The 13,634-nt window shown below is 45.1% G+C and overlaps 1 protein-coding gene across 2 annotated transcripts in view; it reads right to left on the bottom strand.

Annotated features, from left to right (window-relative positions):
- The window catches only part of fer (FER tyrosine kinase), a 146,358-nt gene extending 136,222 nt beyond the window's left edge, over positions 1-10,136 (bottom strand). Inside the window, exon 1 of one of the 2 annotated variants that reach the window (XM_033017393.1) lies at positions 9,920-10,136. The gene's annotated coding sequence lies outside the window, so the exon portion shown is untranslated. The remainder of the gene's footprint in view (positions 1-9,919) is intronic. The other variant, XM_033017394.1, reaches the window with a different exon arrangement.
- Positions 10,137-13,634: the final 3,498 nt, after the last annotated feature.

The following is a 13,634-nucleotide window of genomic DNA, read 5'->3' as shown; positions in this document are numbered from 1 at the left end:
GCGTACCGTAGCCCTCTCCCCGAACTCTACCTCCGCTACAATGACGACTGTATTGGTGTCATCTTCTGCACCCATGTAGAACTCACTGACTTCATCCATTTCACCACTAACTTCCATCCGGCACTCAAATTCACCTGGACCATTTCCGACATATCCCTACCGTTTTTAAACCTCACTATCTCCATCGCAGGTAACAGACTACTGACCGACATCTTCTACAAACCCACTGACTCCCATGGCTATCTGGACTACACTTCTTCCCACCCTGCTTCCTGTAAGAACTCTATCCCTTACTCCCAATTCCTCCGTCTATTCCGCATCTGCACCCAGGATGAGGTGTTCCAAACCAGGGCATCAGAGATGTCCTAATTCTTCAGGAAACGGGGGTTCCACCCTTCGACCATAGATGAGGCTCTCACCAGGGTCACCTCTATATCCCGCAGCTCCGCTCTCACTCCCCATACCCCCACTTGTAACAAGGACAGAGTCCTCCTCACCTTTTACCCTACCAGCCATCACATACAACAGATAATCCTCCGACATTTTCGCCACTTCCAACGGGATCCCACCACTGGTCATATCTTCCCATCTCCTCCCCTTTCGGTTTTCCACAGAGAGCACTCCCTCCATAACTCCCTGGTCAATTCGTCACCCAAACCACCACCTCCCCTGGTACTTTCCCTTGCAACCGCAGGAAATGCTACACTTGTCGCTTTACCTCCCCCCTCGACTCCATCCAAGGACCCAAGCAGTCTTTCCAGGTAGAATAGAATAGAATAGAATAGAATAGCCGAGGCAGAGATTCACCTGCACCCCCTCCAACCTCATCTATTGCATCCGCTACTCTAGGTGTCAACTGCTCTACATCGGTGAGACCAAGTGCAGGCTTGGCGATCGCTTCTCCCAACACTTCCACACAGTTCGCATTAACCAACCTGATCTCCCGGTGGCTCAGCACTTCAACTCCCCCTCCCATTCTGACTCCGACCTTTCTGTCCTGGGCCTCCTCCATGGCCAGAGTGAGTCCCATCGCAAATTGGAGGAGCAGCACCTCATATTTTGCTTGGGTAGTTTGCACCCCAGCGGTATAAATTTCTCCAATTTCAGGTAATCCTTGCTTTCTCTCACCTTCTCCTCCTCTTCCCAGCTCTCCTACAGCCTACTGTCTCCGCCTCGTCCTTTCTTCTTCCCGCCCCCCCCCCCCCACATCAGTCTGAAGAAGGTTCTCGACCCGAAACGTCACCTATTCCTTCGCTGCATAGATGCTGCCCCACCCGCTGAGTTTCTCCAACATTATTGTCGATCTCCCATTGTGATGTAATTGTGGGGTGGAACATTTATGACAGGCAGTTTATGTAAATGAGATCCCATTGTGACATCATACGTTGCTAACTCCCAGTGCAGATGGAAGAGATTTTTGTCAGTGGTTTAAAATGTGAATAACTTGTAAAATATACCACAAATCTAAACAAGACTTGATACACCACGCCACTTGACAATGGTGAGTAAGGTGGGCCAAAAATTGTAGCACTATCGTGTACTGTTTTAGCATAATTTCTGGATCACTCATCACAGACACACACACACAGGCATAATAACAAACAAGATGAGAGGTTTAGTAATATATAGATAGATTAATATAATCAAGGAGATCAAGATGTGGTGAGATTTGAACAAGTGTCTGTGGAGAATTTGTCACTGATTCTGGATTACGATAATATTATTCTAATTATCAGCTAAGATATTCCACTTCAGCAAAGAAAGTTTGGTTCACATTTTTTAATCTGGGAATATTAAAAAAAAGTAATTGCAAAAGTGCATTTCAGAGTACATCTTAAATCATTTAATGAGAATACAAATGATTTCTAAAACCAAAGACTGCCTGTTAGAGATCTGAAATAAAAAAAATTACAAATATACATTTCAGGTGATAAAAGGTCATCAAACTAAAAAGCTGACTGAGAGTTTGAAAATTCTTTCGGAAACCATTTCACAGTACCAAACTGAATGTTTCCATAAAAATATACAATTACTATTTTGTAATCAATAATCATAGAAACATAGAAACATAGAAATTAGGTGCAGGAGTAGGCCATTCGGCCCTTCGAGCCTGCACCGCCATTCAATATGATCATGGCTGATCATCCAACTCAGTATCCCGTACCTGCCTTCTCTCCATACCCTCTGATCCCCTTAGCCACAAGGGCCACATCTAACTCCCTCTTAAATATAGCCAATGAACTGGCCTCGACTACCCTCTGTGGCAGAGAGTTCCAGAGATTCACCACTCTCTGTGTGAAAAAAGTTCTTCTCATCTCGGTTTTAAAGGATTTCCCCCTTATCCTTAAGCTGTGACCCCTTGTCCTGGACTTCCCCAACATCGGGAGCAATCTTCCTGCATCTAGCCTGTCCAACCCCTTAAGAATTTTGTAAGTTTCTATAAGATCCCCTCTCAATCTCCTAAATTCTAGAGAGTATAAACCAAGTCTATCCAGTCTTTCTTCATAAGACAGTCCTGACATCCCAGGAATCAGTCTGGTGAACCTTCTCTGCACTCCCTCTATGGCAATAATGTCCTTCCTCAGATTTGGAGACCAAAACTGTACGCAATACTCCAGGTGTGGTCTCACCAAGACCCTGTACAACTGCAGTAGAACCTCCCTGCTCCTATACTCAAATCCTTTTGCTATGAAAGCTAACATACCATTCGCTTTCTTCACTGCCTGCTGCACCTGCATGCCCACTTTCAATGACTGGTGTACCATGACACCCAGGTCTCGCTGCATCTCCCCTTTTCCTAGTCGGCCACCATTTAGATAATAGTCTGCTTTCCTGTTTTTGCCACCAAAATGGATAACCTCACATTTATCCACATTATACTGCATCTGCCAAACATTTGCCCACTCACCCAGCCTATCCAAGTCACCTTGCAGTCTCCTAGCATCCTCCTCACAGCTAACACTGCCCCCCAGCTTAGTGTCATCCGCAAACTTGGAGATATTGCCTTCAATTCCCTCATCCAGATCATTAATATATATTGTAAATAGCTGGGGTCCCAGCACTGAGCCTTGCGGTACCCCACTAGTCACTGCCTGCCATTGTGAAAAGGACCCGTTTACTCCTACTCTTTGCTTCCTGTTTGCCAGCCAGTTCTCTATCCACATCAATACTGAACCCCCAATGCTGTGTGCTTTAAGTTTGTATACTAATCTCTTATGTGGGACCTTGTCGAAAGCCTTCTGAAAGTCCAGATACACCACATCCACTGGTTCTCCCCTATCCACGCTACTAGTTACATCCTCGAAAAATTCTATAAGATTCGTCAGACATGATTTACCTTTTGTAAATCCATGCTGACTTTGTCCAATGATTTCACCACTTTCCAAATTTGCTGCTATCCCATCTTTAATAACTGACTCTAGCAGTTTCCCCACTACCGATGTTAGACTAACTGGTCTGTAATTCCCCGTTTTCTCTCTCCCTCCCTTCTTAAAAAGTGGGGTTACGTTTGCTACCCGCCAATCCTCAGGAACTACTCCAGAATCTAAAGAGTTTTGAAAGATTATTACTAATGCATCCACTATTTCTGGAGCTACTTCCTTAAGTACTCTGGGATGCAGCCTATCTGGCCCTGGGGATTTATCGGCCTTTAATCCATTCAATTTACCCAACACCACTTCCCGGCTAACCTGGATTTCACTCAATTCCTCCAACTCCTTTGACCCGTGGTCCCCTGCTATTTCCGGCAGATTATTTATGTCTTCCTTAGTGAAGACGGAACCAAAGTAGTTATTCAATTGGTCCGCCATATCCTTGTTCCCCATGATCAACTCACCTGTTTCTGACTGCAAGGGACCTACATTTGTTTTAACTAATCTCTTTCTTTTCACATATCTATAAAAACTTTTGCAGTCAGTTTTTATGTTCCCTGCCAGTTTTCTTTCATAATCTATTTTTCCTTTCCTAATTAAGCCCTTTGTCCTCCTCTGCTGGTCTCTGCTGGCCAGTATGCTGCTTTTTCTGGCTAATTTGTACGCATCATCCTTCGCTTTGATACTATCCCTGATTTCCCTTGTTATCCACGGATGCACTACCTTCCCTGATTTATTCTTTTGCCAAACTGGGATGAACAATTTTTGTAGTTCATCCATGAAGTCTTTAAATGTCTTCCATTGCATATCCACCGTCAACCCTTTTAGAATTAATTGCCAGTCAATCTTGGCCAATTCACGTCTCATACCCTCAAAGTTACCTTTCTTTAAGTTCAGAACCATTGTTTCTGAATTAACAATGTCACTCTCCATCCTAATGAAGAACTCAACCATATTATGGTCACTCTTGCCCAAGGGGGCACGTACAACAAGACTGCTAACTAACCCTTCCTCATTACTCAATACCCAGTCTAAAATAGCCTGCTCTCTCGTTGGTTCCTCTACATGTTGATTTAGATAACTATCCCGCATACATTCCAAGAAATCCTCTTCCTCAGCACCCCTGCCAATTTGATTCACCCAATCTACATGTAGATTGAAGTCACCCATTATAACGGTTTTGCCTTTGTCGCACGCATTTCTAATTTCCTGTTTGATACCATCTCCAACTTCACTACTACTGTTAGGTGGCCTGTACACAACACCCACCAGCGTTTTCTGCCCCTTAGTGTTTCGCAGCTCTACCCATACCGATTCCACATCCTCCAAACTAATGTCCTTCCTTTCCATTGCGTTAATCTCCTCTCTAATCAGCAACGCTACCCCACCTCCTTTTCCTTTCTCTCTATCCCTCCTGAATATTGAATATCCCTGGATGTTCAGCTCCCAGCCTTGGTCACCCTGGAGCCATGTCTCCGTGATCCCAACTATATCATAGTCGTTAATAGCTATCTGCACATTCAACTCATCCACCTTATTACGAATGCTCCTTGCATTGAGACACAAAGCCTTCAGGCTTGTTTTTACAACGCTCTTACCCCTTATACAATTATGTTGAAAAGTGGCCCTTTCTGATTTTTGCCCTGGTTTTGTCTGCCTGCCACTTTTACTTTTCACCTTGCTACCTATTGCTTCTACCCTCATTTTACACCCCTCTGTCTCTACGCTCACACATTTAAGAAACCCTTTCCCTTTAACTCCATCCTCCACTATCCCATTCGACACCCCACCCCCCTTATTCAGTTTAAAACCATCAGAAGTGCTTGGTAAAGTAGGAAACACAAAAATATATATTTCATGAAATAAAGTGGTCATGACGATAAGACTTTCAACAATGGCAGATTCATACACTTATGCAGTATGGAAACAGCCCCTTTGGCCTACCCAGTATACAGATACAGACTGGAAGCCCAGGTAAAACTCTGGTGAATCTCTTGTGCGCCCATTGCAACTTAATCACATTCTTCCTATAGCTGGGTAACCAGAACAGCCCAGACAGTACCTCAAGTGTAGTTTCACTAACAACTTGTATAGCTGCATCATGATGGGATTTTATACTCAATACCCTTCCCAATGAAGGCAAGTGAGCCAGTCTGAAGAAGGGTCTCAAACCAAAACATCATCCATTCCTCTCCAGAGTTGCTGCCTGTCCTGCTGAGTTAATCCAGCTTTTTGTGTCAATCTTCAGTTTGAACCAGCGTCCGCAGTTCCTTCGTACACACTGCTTTGTTTGCCCCGCTGTTCAAGTGACCAGCCACACTCAGGAAATCACACACTTGTACTATCAGATCTCTTTGTTCTGCAACACTACAGGGTAAATTCAACAAATGGAAATTACGAAGAATATTCAATGGTAGCTACAATAAGATTTGTGGAAGGGAAAGCTAAGTTAAGTATTGTCATCCAACACCAATGATTGTTGATCTTTAATGACAGAGACAAGTAAATACCTGCAAATTAAAACATTCTCATTCTTCATTGTCTTTCATCATCACTTTGAAATCTGTTAGTCCTACAGTGCACACCTACAGAATTATTGATTTCTCCACTTCAAGTTATTTGTCTGAAACTTATTTCCTCTCCCCCAGTCAGGAGGGATAAACTTTGATCGATAAGTATATTGTGATTTGCAATTTTCTCCAAGGACCTTTCATCATAAAATCCAACTCTCAGCATCCAGTGAATCTATTCTTTCGATGCATTTCATTTATTCCACACATCCTTGGAATACTTTGCTACTTTAAAAATATAGTTACTCCAATTTCTTGTCATTGTCGATCAACTTTAAATAATCCAAAAGGATGGAAAGATGGGAAGAGCAATTTATGACATTTGGAGATGGAATTTAATCCCCAAAATGATGCATTTTGGGATGATTACTAGAGATAAGATATTTATCACTAAATGGTAGGGCACCAATAAATGTTGAAGAACAGAGAGACCCAAGTTCATAGTTCCCAAGTCAGGGCTCGAAATTAGCGGTTGCCTGGGTGCCAATGGCCACCTAAAGTGCTGCCGGGCAACCTAAATGCCAAGTCATTTTGCCCGGCTTGGCACTGCAGATACTGGTTTATACCGAAGATAGACACAAAAAACTGGAGTAACTCAGCGGGTCAGGCAGCATCTCTGGAGAAAAAAAGTGACGTTTCGTGTCGGTGGCGGCGGCTGTGGTGCGGGGCAAAGATACTAGGTGCGGGGTGACGGAGGGTGGGAGCGAATGACGGGCCCCGCACAGCAGCAGCGGCTCCACCACCTCCTCCCACACCCCGCCCGCATAGTGGCCGCTGCTTGCCACTCCGCCAACGGCGATAACCGCTTTCAAAACAAACCCTCCCGCATGCTGAGGCCGGGAGGAGGGAGGGAGGAAGGAAAGGGGGCCCCCTTCCACCGTCTGAAGCACCTGCACCACTCGGCTCCGCACATTCCTGTTAGCTGGCGGAGGAGGGGAGGCGATGGCGAGGAGATCCCAACTGCCTCCCCCTTTGGCGGTGGACAGGGACGGCCAAGGCAGCGGGGCGATAATGCCAGTGATGTCCGAGGAGTGCTGACCTTCCTTCCTCCCCACCCCCCCCCCACCCCTCTCTCTCTCTCTCTTGTACACTCCCCTCCACCCCTCTTTATCCTGGGACACCTCCTCTCCATCTCGCACTGATCCCCATTCCCGCCTCTATTCAATCCTCACTGATATCCCTTGTGCTCCCCTTCCCAACCCCCCCCCCCCCCATCTATTCATCCTGCACTGATCTCCCTATCCATCTCTCATTGATTCTCCTGCCACCCCCCATCCATCGTACACTGGTCCCCCAATTCATCCTTTACTGAACCCTCTTCCCATCCATCCTGCACTGCCCCCCCATTCATCCTGCACTGATCCCCCCCCCATCCATCCTGTAATGATCCCCCCATTCATCCCGTACTGACCCTCCCTCCATTTATCCTGCACCGATCCTCCCATCCATCCTGTAGTGATCTTCCCATTCATCCTGTACTGATCCCCTCATCCATCCTGTACGGATTCCCTCATTCATCCTGTACTGATCCCCTCATCCATCCTGTATTGATCTCCCCCATCCATACTGTAGCGATCCCCTCATTCATCATGCACAGACCCTCCAATCCACACTGTACTGACCTCCCCCCATTCATCCTGTACTGATTCTCTCATTCATCCTGCTCTAATCCCCTGCCATCCACCCTGTACTGATCCCCCCATTCAAGAAGAATGGGTGGGATCAGTCTGAAGAAGGGTCTCGACCCGAAACGTTGTCTATAGTGTGGATCGGAGGGTCCTGTAAAGTGAGTGCCAACACACGTCAACAGCGTTCCTAGCAAGACATATATTTATCTTGCCTTCATAGGCTTTGACGTTATATTGCAACTTGAGAAAACATTACTTGGGGGATTGTATCACTGTTTTGGTATTACAGTATTGTGCTGGAGTGACCGCAATGGAGATTCACTAGGATCTTGTCTGGATTAATTATGGAGAGAGATTGGATAGATTCATTTTCCTTGGAGCAGAAGCGGCAAAGAAGTGACCTGACAGAGGAATACAAGACTACCACAGGCGTAGACACATTAGTCAAAATCTTTTTCTCATGGTCGGATATCAAAAACAAGAGGGTATAGGTTTAAGGTGAGAGGAAAGAATTTTAAAGGGGATTGGAGGGGAATGTTTTTCAACACAGACACACACAGTGGCTGATATCTGGAAAGCACTGCCAAAAGAGGTAATGAAATTAGATAGTTATAACATTTAAAAGGCATAATGATAGACATTTAAATAGGCAAGTCTTGGAAGGATACAGACTTGATGCAAGCAAATGGGTGTAGTGTAGATGGGCAGAAAGGTCAGCATGGATTTAGCAGGCTGAAGGGTCCACAATGCAACTCAATGTAAGGCTACATTTTAAAGTGGCAGAAATAGCAATCAATTCTTTAGATCCTACACAACTATTAGTCGAACTACAAGCTTAGTTTGTGAATTGGAATTGGGTACAAGCATTAAAAAAAATTAAATATCAAAAAGTACTAGGTAACCAGCACAACCTGGTGTGCACAATCAAAACAATCACGAGCATTGGAATATAGAATGAGAATGTTGACATTAGGCAGCAAATATAAGGCATGTAATCTTAAAAATATGCACATTTGAAATTTTCAAGTTACTTTTCAAATTTTGCATATTACTTCTACAGTGATATGAAAAGTGGGAATTAAAAGCATTTAAAGTCAGTTACAAACAGCATTCATTTGTAGTTATTTGAAAATAAAAATATGAAAATGTGAAATGTGAAAATAAAGTATTCCCAATCCATTGTTAAAATACTCCCCTCTGTTGCCAGCTGAGGCAACTCAATTTGACTTTGCAACGTTTCCTTGGGCAAAAACAAGTTTTTTTTTCAAAGCAGCAAAAATAGTTACCATATCATGTCTACAACATCGGAAAAAACATGCAGTTTTGATCAAAATCTTCGCAAGACACGGTCTACCAGTGACATTATATCGGATCAAGGCGAGGATTTGATCATCATCATTTATTTCTAGCTTAACTAGTTTGGTTAAAAAAAAACAATGCAAATAATGTAAACAACTGTTAAGAACGTTGAATGCGCAGGATGTTCTATAACAGTATTAATTAATTTTCACCCCGCTCGCTAATCTGCTCAAATGGAGGATCGACTGGACGGATAACAACGGTGAAGGGAAATGAACTGCAAATGAAGTATGTTTCCCTGCACAGATGCTGCCTGGCCCGCTGAGTATCTCGGGCACTTTGTTTTTTGCTCAAGATCTGCAGAATCCTCCATCTCTGGGCACAGCCAAGAATTATTTATTCCTCCTGGAAACTATTCCTCTAAAACAGGCATGAAGCTGGAGATTATCGTGGAAGCGTTCCCGTGGAAAGCATCAGAAGCACTCCAGAACGAGAGAAGATATTCTCACGAAAATGCATAGTCCTGAAACGTCAACTCTGCTTCTTTCCACATAACTGCTGCCCACACTGGGACATTTCCATCACATCCTGTTTTCATTTGGGAGCATACAATGAGTGGATCGAGGAAAGGGGCAGGAGATGTCAGCCAAACATCCCGCTGACACACACAGGGCTGGAGGAGCGCCGGGTTGGTGGGGCTGGGGCTGCGGGGGCTCGGCTTCATCAGCCCCGGGGTGGTGGGGCTGGGGCTGGGTCGGTAGACTGGAGCTGGAGCTGCGGGGGCTCGGCTTCATCAGCCCAGGGGTGGTGGGCTGGGGCTGGGGCTGCGGGGGCTCGGCTTCATCAGCCCCGGGGGTCGGTGGGCTGGGGCTGGGTCGGTAGACTGGAGCTGGGGGGGGCTCGGCTTCATCAGCCCCGGGGGTCGGTAGACTGGAGCTGGGGGGGCTCGGCTTCATCAGCCCCGGGGGTCGGTAGACTGGAGCTGGGGGGGGCTCAGCTTCATCAGCCGGGCTCGCCCGCCGCTCTGCACACAAAACCAAGGCTCGCCTACCTCGTCAGCAACAAGAGAAAGCGCCGGCCGGCCGGAGGAGTGAACAGCCGCGGATCGGAGGCCGCGCCGGAAACATTGATCAATGTTCAAACCGATCGACTTCTTTTTTAACTTTTAACCATCGCTCGTCGAGGTCAACGGTCCGCGGGCGGCGCGCAGGCGCAGTCCCCCACAGGGGCTGCCGGGAGCGAGACGACGGCAGAGTTGGTTCCAAGCGCGCTCGCCTCCCCAACTGCGCATGCGCGGGGTCGGCGCCCAACCGAGCTCGGATCAACGATCTTTGCGCCCAACCGCCACCGCGCATGCTCGGCAGGCGTCGGATGTCGTGTTTCCTCGAAGTATTCCGTCATGCAAGCTCCCATTTCTCCCTTTATTATTAGCAAAGATAGTATCTTTGATTGTTAGTGTTATCTTAACGTGCGCATTTTGTAAGGTGTGTTACTATTTAAGATATGTCATGCCAAAAACAACAGAGCACAGCTTGTCACTCTCATTGACATTCGTCGAGGGCTTGGCTCGGCTCACAGGGAACTATGAGCTGAACAGGCGCGTTAGGAAAAAAGGAAAGAAGCCCTATTGGAATTAAACACGAGAAATGGACCATGTAACGTTCAGATTCTAGAAGAAAGATTTAACTAGAAGAAATATTTAAGCCCTCCCTTCACCACCTCCAGTTTAAATTCCATTTGGAATATTTTGGAGGACCAAGAACTATTGGAATGAACACTTAAGGGAATATTGAAGTCGTTAACTGCAGCAAACATGTCTGTAAAAGTAGTTCAAGAGTCAAGGTCTATGATTGAGTTGAAGAGATTATGTCTGTTTATTGTATTTAGGTGTGCTGAGGATGCTATTTTCAGGTGATGCAAAATATGTTGAATGTCTTTTATACATTTCCCGATAATATATTGATTTCCCCAACCCTCGATTCTCAAACCCTTTCTGAGATTTGTAAGGCGGTGGTAGAATAGGATTGGCAAGAGATTTATGAAGAAGCCTTAATGAGACTGCATAGCTTGAAAGTGAAACCAGAAAAGAGGTCAGGATAAAACTTGAAATAGATAAAGGAAAAGTAGTTGGATGTATGTGAGAAAGCTGTGGTATCTCAGCTGCACGGAGGCGGAGAGGAGAGCTCTTCAGCACGTCGTCCACAGAGCGCAGAGGATTATTGGGACACCGCTACCAGCCTTGGAGGGCATCTACCACACACGGTGCCTCAGGAAGGCCATCAGCATCCATAAAGACTCCTCACACCCTTGTAATGGACTGTTCGAACTACTTCCCTCCGGCAGACGTTACAAGGCCTTCTACGCCAGAACCTCCAGACTCAGGAACAGCTTCATTCCCAGAGCTATAGCGGCTCTGAACCGGCCCTGCTGAGTGCCCCCCACCCCCCCATGGACTGTCTCCCTCGGATGGTCACGTCGCACAGACACATCTGCACTTTAGTCTGTTTGAACTGTTTTACTGTTCAAGGTCAAAGGTCAAAAACTTTATTTGCCATTTGTGCTTACACACATAGGAACTCTTATGCGGTTGTTCAGAGAGTCAAGTCAAATTAAATTACATTATTGTTGTAATGTTCTTTTTACAAACCATGTTTCTCGGGGTATCTAAATCTAAATTTTATTAGTTATTTAAGTTATGACATCGGATGGAAGCTGCAAACCCAAATCTCGTTGCACTTATGTGCTATGACAATAAAATATATTATTATTATTATTATTATTATAGTATGAATAAGCGAGAGGATCATAAAAATGTAATAAGACAAACAATAGTATACACAAATCAGGGCTGCTAACATTGGGAGAGAGTTGGGAGTGAGAAATTGCGAGAGACCAAGCCCGAGGGAACATTGTGACGGAGGAGGAGGGGGGGGGTATGGTATGGAGCTTTTGCATTTTTCAGCTTGAAATTTGCAATCTGGTGCATACTGTAGCGAGTCTTTTAACCTACACTTGAATGCAATATTTATGCCTTAAATTGGATTAGCTATGAATAAGGTTAGGCTAAATTACATTCCTAATTACATTCCACAGTAGAGCCAGGTTCTAATCAACAGGTGCAGCACATGAATGATCAGTGTATTCATGTATGGAAATCAGATTATAATCAAGCACTTGGCCCATGTTGACCAACCTGGGTCTCACTACATACCTGGCACTACTCCTGACCCTGACTCCAGTTGCATACCTTCTCTCATTCCTGACCCTGAGTCCAGCCTTACACCTGGCCCCCATTTTACCCTGATCATAGCTGCTTACCTGCTTAGGTTCCCAGTGCTGAACACTCCCATTGTCCCAGCTGTGACTGCACATCTAGTACTATTTCAGACCTTGACTCTGAATGCACACTTGGCCTTGCTCCTAGCCCCTCTGCACTGACATTATATCTGGCCCACACATAAAGCCCCATATCTGACCCGCTGGACTTAGCCTATTACGTTCAAGTCCACAGGTGCTTATCTAATGCGGTAATCTTTTATGGGGCACTTCACGGACCAAATTTTGTATAACACAATTTGCTACATCCATTGGCTTCATTGCTTTCTAACATACTAGTCACATTGTCAAAGAAGTCATCAATTAGTTGAACACAATTTCTCATCTATAAAATCATACTCAGCTGTATAAGTATTCTCTTCCAATTTCCTTCATTTTCCTAACAAACAGTCCTGAAGTAATTTTCACCCCCAATACTTTCAGTATTTTGCTGCATTGGGCAACACAGTCACTTCCCGGTCCGTGTCTTTCAATGTAACCATATAACCGTATAACAATTACAGCACGGAAACAGGCTATCTCGGCCCTTCTAGTCCATGCCGAACACTTACATCACCTAGTCTCATCTTCCTGCACTCAGACCATAACCCTCCATTCCTTTCCCGTCCATATACCTATCCAATTTATTTTTAAATGATAAAATCGAACCTGCCTCCACCACTTCCACTGGAAGCTCATTCCACACAGCTATCACTCTCTGAGTAAAGAAGTTCCCCCTCATGTTACCCCTAAACTTCTGTCCCTTAATTCTCAAATCATGTCCTCTTGTTTGAATCTTCCCTACTCTCAATGGAAAAAGTTTATCCACGTCAACTGTCTATCCCTCTCATCATTTTAAAGACCTCTATTTGCATGGGGACATGCTTTGGAGGTGTGTGACGGTTCAGTCAAGTGAGAATAACAGCGAATAAGAATGCTGCTGTCTTGTCACAGACACGCATACAAGCAGTTGATATTAGTTTTGAAATTCTCGTTGATCACAGAATTTCTCACGACAGAGCATGAGAAATTCTGTGATCAGCGTGAGAGCGTGAGAATTGGGCGAAATGCGTGAGTCTCATGCTCAATGCATGATAGTTGGCAGCTCTGACAAATGGACAAATTGATTAACATATAACATATAACAATTACAGCACGGAAACAGGCCATCTCGGCCCTACAAGTCCGTGCCGAACAACTTTTTTCCCTTAGTCCCACCTGCCTGCACTCATACCATAACCCTCCATTCCCTTCTCATCCATATGCCTATCCAATTTATTTTTAAATTATACCAACGAACCTGCCGCCACCACTTCCACTGGAAGCTCATTCCACACCGCTACCACTCTCTGAGTAACTCTCTAGATGTTTGGTGTTGATGAAAGGTTGCTATCTTGCTAAAAGTTGCAGAAAACTGATGAGAGTGATATTGAAACAGTTAAAGGAGATTG

This window comes from Amblyraja radiata, chromosome 3, assembly GCF_010909765.2.
Source record: "Amblyraja radiata isolate CabotCenter1 chromosome 3, sAmbRad1.1.pri, whole genome shotgun sequence".
NCBI classification, from domain to species: Eukaryota; Metazoa; Chordata; class Chondrichthyes; order Rajiformes; family Rajidae; genus Amblyraja; species Amblyraja radiata.
Note: the sequence above shows the minus strand (reverse complement) of the source record. Positions and strands in the feature narration are given on the sequence as shown.